Raw genomic sequence first — 11,291 nt, forward strand, 5'->3', positions numbered from 1 at the left:
AGATATGGTTGGACCCCTTAAAGTAGGAAGCCATAAGAAAAAATATCTGCTAGTTATGGTGGATAAATTCACTAAGTGCATAGAGGCCAAACCAGTTAAAACGGTCGAGTCCGGGCTGGTGATAGAATTCATATCTGGTGTTGTACACCATTATGGCGTTCCGCACAGCATCGGCACCAATAACGGCTCCAATTTCACAGCCGGTGAGGTGAAAACCTGGTGTGCTAATCTAGGCATTAAACTAGATTACGCCTCTGTCTATCATCCACAAACAAACAGTCAAGTCGAACGAGCCAATGGTCTTATTATGAGCAGCATCAAGCCCAGACTAGTGCGCTCTTTGAAGGAATCAGACACACACTGGGTTGAGGAGCTTGACTCCATACTCTGGGGGCTACGGACCATGCCAATGACACTACCGGATACACACCTTTTTCATGGTATACGGCGCAGAGGCTATGCTACCCTGCGACATTATACATGACTCACCTCGGGTGCGCATGTACGAAGAGAGAGAGGCTGAGCTCGATCGGCAGGACATCCTAGACGCCCTGGAGGAGGAGCGTGACGTTGCAAAAGCATGTTCCGCATTTTATCAACAACAGGCCCACAGATATCAAAGCAGAGAAGTACGGGCCAAGACTTATAACGTTGGCGAACTTGTTCTACGCTTGCCAAAGAAGAAAAAGGACAAACTCAAGCCCAAATGGGAGGGTCCCTTCATCATCGATGAAGTTCTCACCGGAGGAGCGTACCGCCTGCGTGATGCGTTAAATAATCGCCTCGAGCCGAACCCCTGTAATGCGGCCAGACTCCGAAGATTCTATGCCTAAGCGCCGAACTCTTTGTTTGTCTCCTTCTCCCTGCTGTTTCCATAATACTTTTTTTCGTCTTTCTCTCTCTTTTCGTTTTTCTCTTTAGCATTAAAGCTTTCGTGCGGTTAGACTGCGCACCCCTGACGCACACATATGCTTTCAAATATGTACGTCCATTATACCCGGGGGCTTCTTGTACATAAGCTTGCTATTATTATACGAGCATCAAGCTCATCACATATGCGTTTTTCCCATATGTACCTTTTCTTCGCCATTATATGCATCAATATGACTTAAGTTTTGGCCAAGCTAGGTTGCCTGGCTCCTGTGCTTATGCCCTACGTTCCCGTTAGTTCGGCTAGGGCATGAAGGGAGCACCTCTGCGATTGTTACTGCCGGGTCATCTGGATGTGTACCTCAGACTGGGTGAAGCCGAAAGCTAGCGTTCTTAAGGGAATATTTGGTCGGTTGATTAAATATGTTTTTTGCATTCGCTCCATTGCGAACCCCCAGAAGATACATATATACTGTGATTTTTTTAATCACAGTTCGGACATGCACTGTAACGCATGCACACCTATGGAAAGGAACCCTTAATGGAACTATTCTCTCTGGAAGATGTTTCTTACAACTTTAACGTAATATAACATAATTAGCCGAATACAACTTGTCTGTTCAAGCAACTATGACCCCTACGCCTGGTTTCCATGCATTCCTCGGTCTATTCGGCCGCACGGGTATTCGGAAACACTCCACACCTTCGGGTCCTGAGGTTGAAGCGAAAAGGTCCGCCATGACAATCGTTTTACAATTCAGCTAGAATTTACATATGTCAAGGAAAGTACATAGTCACTTAGACTCATAAATTTCCTCCTCTGTACCATCCAACAGGCTATCTAACTTACAATCCTGTTGGAAATATTGGGCAGCTACTGCTACTTGGTCATATACCAAATTAACCGGCACTTCTTTCCCATCTGACCCTAAAGGTCCGACCCGGGCCATGTGAGTCGGATCAAGCTTGCTATACCGTGTTTTCACCATGGCCCAGGCCTCTCGTGCACCCTCCAGGCAGGCTGATATCTTCCATAATCAGATACGTCACCGCGCCCCCTTGAATAGCTCTACAAGATCCTCCATACTTCCTGGAGGGGAGGCAGATGGCCATAAGGCCTTAGTAACACTCCGCATTGCCTGCCGAGCTTGCTCGTGCACTTGCGATAGCCCTGCAACAGATCATCCGACGATCCGGACACGTCCTCTTTGAGACGGCCCATCAGCATACCTGCAAACATAACTTTGTCAATATATTTCATCTTTGAACTATCATAAGGTAAGTCCGGCCACATACTGAATATGCCGCCTCGGAGCCTTTTATTTTCCTTCACGGAGTCGGCCAGTTGGGCCCACACATCTTTCAGCTCCTCGCCCAGCTGGATGTTGGAATCCTAGAGTTTCTTTTTCTCCTCTCTTTCTCGGGTCAGAACGCGCTCGCCTGAGGCGTGCAGTCTTTTCACCTCTTTCTCGTCCGTTTGAGCGGCCTTCAGTTTCTCTTCCAGTTGGTCCGACGACCCTGTTATGAGACAAGAAGCAGTATCAGCACAGCTGGCATATAATCATTGTTTCTCGATGGAGGGAAATATTACCAGAGGACGCCTTCTTGAGCTTTTCCAGTTCGGTGGTAGCAGCAGTTAGTTGTGTCCGGCACTTTTCCAGCTCTTGGGCTAGCAGGTCGTTCTTCTCCGTAAGAACCTGGTTATACAACGATCCTTAAATCATTTGTACCAACTACTTCAAGTCTCGGGGGCTACCATCATATGGTTATCATATTCGGACAAAGTAAACTTACCCGCACATCTTTTAAATGCTGCTTTCTGGCTCTATTAAGCCCATCTCGAGCAGCTTGGATATATGCATCAGCCGAGCTGAAGGTGTTAAATGCCTCTTCTGAAAAACCGGGGTCTTATAAAATGGCCCTGCGGCGCCGATGATTCATGGCGCTCTCCACTTCTGAGTTGGTGACGGATACATCATTCGAATCCTCGGCTGGAGGACAGTCCGGCATCACCCCCGCATCAGCCCCCGTCTTTACGGCAGGATCTAGACCCTGGCTGCGGGAAGTATGACCGGCCGGACCCCTGGATATAGTCCGGCTCACCTTTTTCCTGATACAAGGTAAACGGAAAGGTCACAGTTGGATGTGACTGCCAAGGTCATGTTTGCAAATCCATACCTCTTTGATGAAGGCTCGACAGTATCTTCGTTTGCCTTCCTCTTCGAAGGCTCGCCTGATGTGGGGGGCGCTCTCTTCGGAGATGCCCCCGGGGCAGCATGGTGTGCCGAACGCCTCCCCTTTTGAGAACAGGATAGTGCGGTGGGTGAGGAGGAATGAGAAAACTCTCTTGGACAAGGTTTCTCCAGATTACTTACATGTGAAGCAGGAAGGAGACCAGGGTAATCGGCGATGGTGGGTACATCCGTACCATCATAGCTCATCTGATAGAATATTCCATCCTCGAGCTCCCCAAATATGTCCGGATCTTCCTCATATCCGGGGTCAAGATCCCAGTTGCGATTCTCCGGCTGAGGGGCAGGGTCGTGGATCCCCTCGACAGCCTTTCACCATTCCTGTTATAAGCGGATAAGATACTGCCTATCAAGAATGGTTCAGGGACAAGAGTAAAATAGTGGAGTTAGAGCTTACCCAGGTAGGAGGATTATACATGGAAAATCCGTCTCGATATTGGAGACGGGTGAACTCCTCCTTCTCCCCTTTATACAGTTTGGCCAATATTTTGGCCAGAGCGGCGGGGGTCTTTGGGCCCTTCCAACCATAGCGTGAGGCATCGTCTTCCCCGTTGTAATGCCACATGGGCAGCCCTCTGTATTGGAGTGGCTGGACCCCCCCCCCTCGTTATGGAGATGACCATTACCTCGACTATTGACAATCCGGACTGGGCAAGCATCTTAATCTTGCCCAGAAGCAGGCTGATCTCTGCACTATCCTCTTCCTCGAGGCTCCGGGGACGCCAGCTATGGCGTTTCTTCAACGGAGCACTTGAAAACTCGAGGAGGCCCATACAGACAGGGTCGGGAAGAGCGACGTCATCGATGTAGAACCATTCGGAAGGCCACTCTTCGGAAGCTTTCTTCAGCGTGCCAGACAGGTATCCGGTCTCGGCGATGCGCCACACTTCGGCTCCTCCCACTTCAAAAATTGACCCACCTTGATTACGAGGGACGAGGCAGAGCAATCCTCTCCATAAATTGAAATGGGCCTCGCAGCCCAGGAATAGCTTGCATAGAGCGACATAACCTGCAATATGAAGAATAGAGGTGGGAGTGAGACTGTGCAGTTGGAGGCCATAATACTCCAGCAGGCCTCGGAGGAAGGGATGGATCGGAAATCTGACACCTCTTAACAAGAAGGGGACGAAGCATACTCGTTCTCCCCTGGACGGATTGGGGAAGTTTTCCGCTTGAGCCCCGCCCTTGAAGGACGTCATCCCTGCTCGTACGGGGACCAAATCCATGGGGGGGGAGAAAGCCCTGTGTTTGCAGCTTCACCAGCTGACTGTGAGAAACTGAACATCTCTCCCAATCGCCCTTTTCGGAGTTGTGGGGATGAGAGGAAGAGCTGGGAGCGCTAGCCATGTCGGGGTGGCTCTGTTCCATAAGCTCTGAGGGTTTCTTCCGTGAGATTTGGAGGGGATCTGAGATCTATTCTCTTTAAATAGACACCTTTCTGGTACGGTCAGGGTGGTACGTGTGAAATTACCCTGACCTCTCGCATTCGCTCGACATGTGGAAGCTGAAGTTGTCGATGCGCAGAAGCCAAGGTGTACAACATTAAATGGAAGGCCGAACACATGACTTGGAAGTCACGAGTGGAGGAACCCGCCTTGCAATGCCGAAGACAATCTATGCGCTGAACACCTCGTCATTGAAGACTGGTTCGGGGGCTACTGAGGGAGTCCTGGACTAAGGGGTCCTCGGGCGTCCGACCTGTTAGCCACGGGCCGGACTGATGAGCTGTGAAGATACGAAGACCGAAGACTGCACATGTGTTCAGACGGGACTCTCCTTGGCGTGGAAGGCAAGCTTGGTGATCAAATAAGTAGATTCCTTTCTTTGTAACCGACCTTGTGTAACCCTAGATCCCTCCCATGTCTATATAAACCAGAGGGCTAGGTCCGTAGATAGGCCGAATCCTCATAATCATAGCTAGACTAGACTTTTAGGGTTTAGTCATTATGATCTCGTGGTAGATCAACTATTGTAATACTCATATTTATCAAGATCAATCAAGCAGGACGTAGGGTATTACCTCCATAGAGAGGGCCCGAACCTGGGTAAAACATTGTGTTCCCCGTCTCCTGTTACCATCGATCCTAAGATGCACAGTTCGGGACCCCCTACCCGAGATCCGTTGGTTTTGACACCGACATTGGTGCTTTCATTGAGAGTTCCACTGTGACGTTGCCAACAGGATCGACGGCTCACCTTGTTCTCATGGACAAGCTCGGCTTCTCTCTCTTCATACATGCGCACTCGAGGTGAGTCATGAATGATGTCGTAGGGCAAAACAGCCTCTGCGCCGTACACCATGAAGAATGGTGTGTAACTGGTGGTGCGATTGGGTGTGGTCCGCAGCCCCAGATTATGGAGTCGAGCTCCTCGACCCAGTGTTTGTATGACTCTTTTAAAGACTGTACTAGTCTGGGATTAATGCCGCTCATGATAAGACCATTAGCTCGTTCGATTTGATTGTTTGTTTGGGGGTGATAGACGGAGGCATAAGCGAGCTTGATGCCCAGGTTAGCACACCATGTTTTCACTTCGTCAGCTGTATAGTCGGAGCCGTTATCGGTGATGATGCTGTGTGGGACACCATAACGGTGTACGACACCGGATATAAAGTCTATCACTGGTCCGACTTCGGCCGTTTTAACTGGTTTGGCCTCTATCCACTTAGTGAATTTATCTACGATGACGAGCATATATTTCTTCTTTTGGCTTCCCCCTTTAATGGGTCTGACCATATCAAGCCCCCAGACCGCGAAAGGCCAAGTAATGAGAATTGTTTGTAAGGCGGTAGGCGGCATATGGCTTTGATTGGCAAAAAGCTAACATCCCACACAATGTTGGACAAGGTCCTGTGCATCTGCTCGGGCCATCGGCCAGAAGAAACTAGTACGGAATGCTTTGTTACAAGAGCCCGAGCCGCAGCGTGGTGACCGCCAAGACCGGCATAGATTTCGGCCAGGAGCTGCCATCCTTCTTCTTCAAAGATACATCTTTGAAGTATTCCGGTAGCACTCTTCTCGTAGAGCTTTCCTTCATGATCCTTGTAGGCTTTCGAACACCGAATGATGCATCGAGCCTCATTCTGATCCTCAGGGAGCTGTCGCCTATTAAGGTAGGCCAAGAAGGGTTCGGTCCATGGGGCAATTGCTGCCATTATTAGATGGGCCAATGGTGTTATTTCAGTGGCTGAGCCCCTGATGATGTTGGTATTGTGTTCGGAATCTGGTGGTATAACCGGATCCGGACTAGTTTTGCCGCTCTCATCCTGCCACACCACGGATGGCTTGAAGAGCCTTTCTAAAAAGACGTTAGGCGGGACAGGGTCATGCTTGGCGCCCATGTGAGCAAGGACATCCGTCGCTTGATTACTTTCTTGGGCCACATGATGAAACTCGAGTCCCTTGAACCGAGCTGATATTTTGAGTACGACGTTATGATAGGTCGCCGTCTTCGGAACTTTGGCGTCGAAGTCTCCGTTTATTTGGGATATTGCGAGGTTTGAATCCCGTGCACCTCCAGGCATTGTATGCCCATGGAGACAGCTATCCGAAGACCGTGTAATAAGGCCTCATATCCGGCTGCATTATTGGAGTCTATGTATAGTATTTGGAGTACGTATTGGATTGTGTATCCTATGGGGGACATTAAGACAACGCCCACTCCTAAATCGGCCACCATTTTAGAGCCATCGAAGTGCATGACCCAATTGGAATATGTACCGTACTCTTTAGGGAGTTCAGACTCTGTCCATTCGGCGACGAAGTCAGCCAATACTTTGGATTTAATGGCTCGACGTGGTTTGTATGTTATATCAAATGGCAAGATCTCAATGGCCCACTTGGATATCTGGCCTGTAGCATCGCGGTTGTTTATTATGTCATTGAGTGGTACTTCGGAAGCCACCGTGATCGAGCACTCTTGGAAGTAGTGACGTAGCTTCCGGGATGCCATGAAGACCGCATATGCTATCTTTTGGTAATGAGGGTACCAGGATTTGCATGGTGTAAGAACAATGGATACATAATATACTGGTTTCTGAAGTGGGAATGTACGTCCATCCTCCTCTCGTTCGACGAAGAGCACCGCACTCACCACCTGGTGTGTTGCGGAGATGTATAATAACATGGGTTCGCTGACGTTCGGCGCTGCCAGTATTGGGTTGCTCGCTAAAAGAGCTTTTATTTCTTCCATTCCGACCGTTGCCACGTCCGTCCACTCAAAGTGGTCGGTGCGTCGGAGTAGGCGATATAGTGGCAATGCCTTTTCTCCTAAACTGGAGATAAAGCGGCTTAAAGCTGCCACGCATCCAGCCAGTTTCTGGACTTGTTTGAGGACTGTTGGTGTAGCCAATTGTGACAAAGTTTGTATTTTGGCTGGGTTTGCCTCAATTCCTCTATTGGAAACGACGAAGCCCAGCAGTTTTCCGGCGGGGACGCCGAGGACACACTTTTCCAGATTGAGCTTTATGTCATATGTACGGAGGTTGTCGAATGTGAGACGCATGTCGTCTACTAGTGACTCGACGTGCTTAGTTTTGATGAAGACGTCACCCACATATGCTTCGACCGTCTTGCCGATTTGTTTCTCCATGCATGTTTGAATCATGCGTTGGTAGGTGGCGTCGGTGTTTTTCAGCCCGAAGGGCATATTATTGAAGCAGAAAGGCCCGTATGGGGTAATGAATGTCGTTGCGGCTTGATCATATTCCTTCATTTTGATTTGATGGTATCCGGAGTATGTGTCAAGGAAACATAGTGAGTCGTGTCCTGCAGTAGCATCAATGATCTAATCAATGTGGGGGAGGGGAAGGGATCCTTAGGGCAGGCCTTGTTGAGGTCTTTGAAATCGATGCACATGCGCCATGATTTATCCTTCTTTGGTACCATCACCAGGTTTGCTAGTCAGTCCGGGTGTTTTATTACTCTAATGAACCCGACCTCAATTAACTTGGCTAGCTCCTTCCCATAGCTTGTCGTTTGGGTTCGGAAAAGCGCCGCAGTGTTTGCTTGATCGGCTTGTATTCCTTTAATATATTGAGGCTGTGTTCGGCCAATCTGCGTGGGATTCCAGGCATATCAGAGAGGTGCCAGGCGAATATGTCCCAGTTCTCGCGAAGGAACGTGCGTAATGCAGCGTCGCCCGTCGGGTCCAGCTGTGCTCCGATGGAAGCTGTCTTCTTGGGGTCTGTCGGGTGAACTTGAAATTTGACTATTTCGTTCGCTGGTTTGAAGGAGGTGGATTTGGGCCGCTTATCGAGGATTACATCGTCCCTATCCACCGTGGAGCATAGTGCAGTTAATTCTTCGATCGCAAGGGCCTTGGATAGTGCTTCGAGGGCCAGGGACGCGGTTTTGTTTTCGACGCAGAGCGCTATGTCTGGATCACTAGCGAGAGTGATAGTACCGTTTGGCCCGGGCATCTTGAGCTTCATATACCCGTAGTGAGGTATGGCTTGAAAGTGCGTGAATGCATCTCGCCCCAACAGGGCATGATATCCACTATTGAAAGGGGCCACTTGGAAGGTTATCTCTTCGAACCAATAGTTCTCCGGCGTGCCGAATACCACATCGAGTTTAATTTTTCCCGCGCATCTTGCTTCCCGACTTGGAATGATTCCTCGAAAGGTCGTATTACTTTGCTCGATGCGGCTCCTATCCATTTGCATTTTATTGAGTGTGTCCTCGTAGATGAGGTTCAGCCCGCCGCCACCGTCCATGACTACTTTAGCGAGCCGAAAGCCATCCATATTGAGAACTTAGGCGGCTGGTGCCCGGACTAACCAGAATTTTGGTTCGTCCTCGGCATTAAAAGTTATGGCCGTGTTGTTACATGGATTTATTGTTGCGACTTGGCAGACTTCGGCGAGGTCATGGAGTGCCCTCTTGTGCCAATTGTTTGAAGCGAAAGTCTCGAAGACCATCAATACTTTGAGGTCATTGTCTTTTGGAGAGTACTGCTCTGAGGTGTTTTTGGTGAGAACATCCTCGCCGCTCTTGGCCACTTGCCGGAGTATCCAACATGCTCTGAGGCTGTGGGTTGATTCGATATCCAATGTCGTGTGTATTTTGCATGGCTTATCGAACCATCCCTCAAGGACGGTTCCACGTCCCGTAATGGGTTTAATTTTCTTGCCTACAGGGTCGGGTGCTCCGCAAGGGTGCATCCTTTTTGCCCGCCAGGGAGGTGGCGTGAAGGCCGATGGTTCCCAATGAGCTGTCTGAGTTCTCTAGGCGCTTTTCATTGTGCAGTACTTCTGTACTATGGTTGCCAAGTCAGCGAAGTGTAGTATGCGACGACGGTTGAGGGAGTTGAGGATTCCTTCGTCCGTGCAATTATTGCAGAATACTAAAATTGCATCCTCGTCGTGGCAATCTTTAATCTTGTTCTTGACAAGGAGGAATCTGGCCCAAAAGTGATGGACTGTTTCCAGAGGCTGCTGCCGTACGTACATGAGGTCGCACATATCCAGGGGACCAGAATTGCTTGGCGAATATTGCTTGTGGTGGGTGGGTGGCATTAAATCCGAACCCTGACCCAATGTGGAGTCCGGAGTTTGAAAAACTTCCAAGTTTATTAGTTCGGGCTCTGGGGTGTCCAATGATTCTTTAGGCTCAACGCCCGACTCTAAGTTCGGAGGACTGGAAGTGTCACCCCGCAGACGGGTATCCGGCTCTCCGAGCTCGGAAATCCGAACGTAGCTTGTTTTTAGCATAGGGGAAGAGTTGTGGTTTTGCTCCTCTACGACCGCTATCTGATGGGTGAACGACGGAGATTTGATTTCTCACTGATCAGGTTTAAGCCCAATCTGATCATAGTCTGTAGCGACCCCCAAGGCGGCGATGTGATCCAGGAGTTCGTTTCAGGACGACAAATCCGCCCGATCCATCCATTTGGAGTATTCGGGGTCAACACGGAGACAGTTTTCGATGACTTGGGAAGTCATCATTGGCTTAAAGGCCGAATGGGCGGCCATGTTAAAGCTGCCCAGCCGGAGGGTTTGGCCTGAGGCCAGGGCTTCTCCGGAAGTGATACTGTCCTTGATAACAAGGCGAGCCATCAATCCTGTTGTCGACGCCACAGAGGAATTCTCAATGAAAGCACCAATGTCGGTGCCAAAATCGGCAGATCTCGGGTAGGGGCTCCGAAACTGTGCGTCTGAGGATCGAAGGTAACAGGAGACAGGGACACAATGTTTACCCAGGTTCGGGCCCTCTTGATGGAGGTAATACCCTACTTCCTTCTTGATTATCTTGGATGAATATAGGGTTTGCAAGAGTTGATCTACCTCGAGATCGTAATGGCTAAGCCCTAGATGTCTAGCCTGTATGATTATGATTGCCTCTACGGACGAAACCCTTCGGCTTATATAGACACCAGGGGACCTAGAGTTGTACAGAGTCGGTTTACGAAGGAAGGAATCTTCATATCCGAACGCCAAGCTTGTCATCCACGGAAAGGAGAGTCCCATCCGGACACGGGAGGAAGTCTTCTGTCTTGTATCTTCACAGCCCATTAGTCCGGCCCACGTCACATAGCCTGGATGCTCGAGGACCCCTTAATCCAGGACTCCCTCAATCACAACAGCACACCTCAACGGACCATCAAAAAGCAAGCCACCACCACCGCCATGCGCCATGGCCGCTAGCTGCACGCACAAGAGCCGCAAGCTTAGCCCACGAGCACCACAACTCCCACCACTGAGCAGTCGCCCAGGAAACATGACGCCCCCAAGGGCCTCCATTGCTGCGAGCGATGAACCGAGTGCAAGCTTTGACCGCTGATAGAGCCGATCGGACCGATCGGGAGTCACCAGGTCAGAGAAGAAATGAAACAGGAGTGGACCATATCGACGACGGACAACCCTGTCGATGACGGGTGGATCGACCACATCGGTGCCACCCATCACTCCCACCACCTCTCCATATGCCATCCCATGTGGCGCCCGGCCATAGCTCCCAGCCTGGATCCGCATCTGGCCCGTCCCGGCTGTCAGGGTTATGATCCTAACAATGAGTACTAGGGGTAGGAAAGAGGGGGCAGAGCCTAGCTACAACACATGTGTAACAATCAGTGTTTAACGAGTTCAGGCCCCTCTCGGTGGAGGTAATAGCCCTACGTCTCATGCCTGAGGCTTGGTTTTTCTTGATGGAGATGATTACATAGTTTGCT

Source organism: Triticum urartu, chromosome 2, assembly GCF_003073215.2.
Source record: "Triticum urartu cultivar G1812 chromosome 2, Tu2.1, whole genome shotgun sequence".
Lineage (NCBI taxonomy): Eukaryota > Viridiplantae > Streptophyta > Magnoliopsida > Poales > Poaceae > Triticum > Triticum urartu.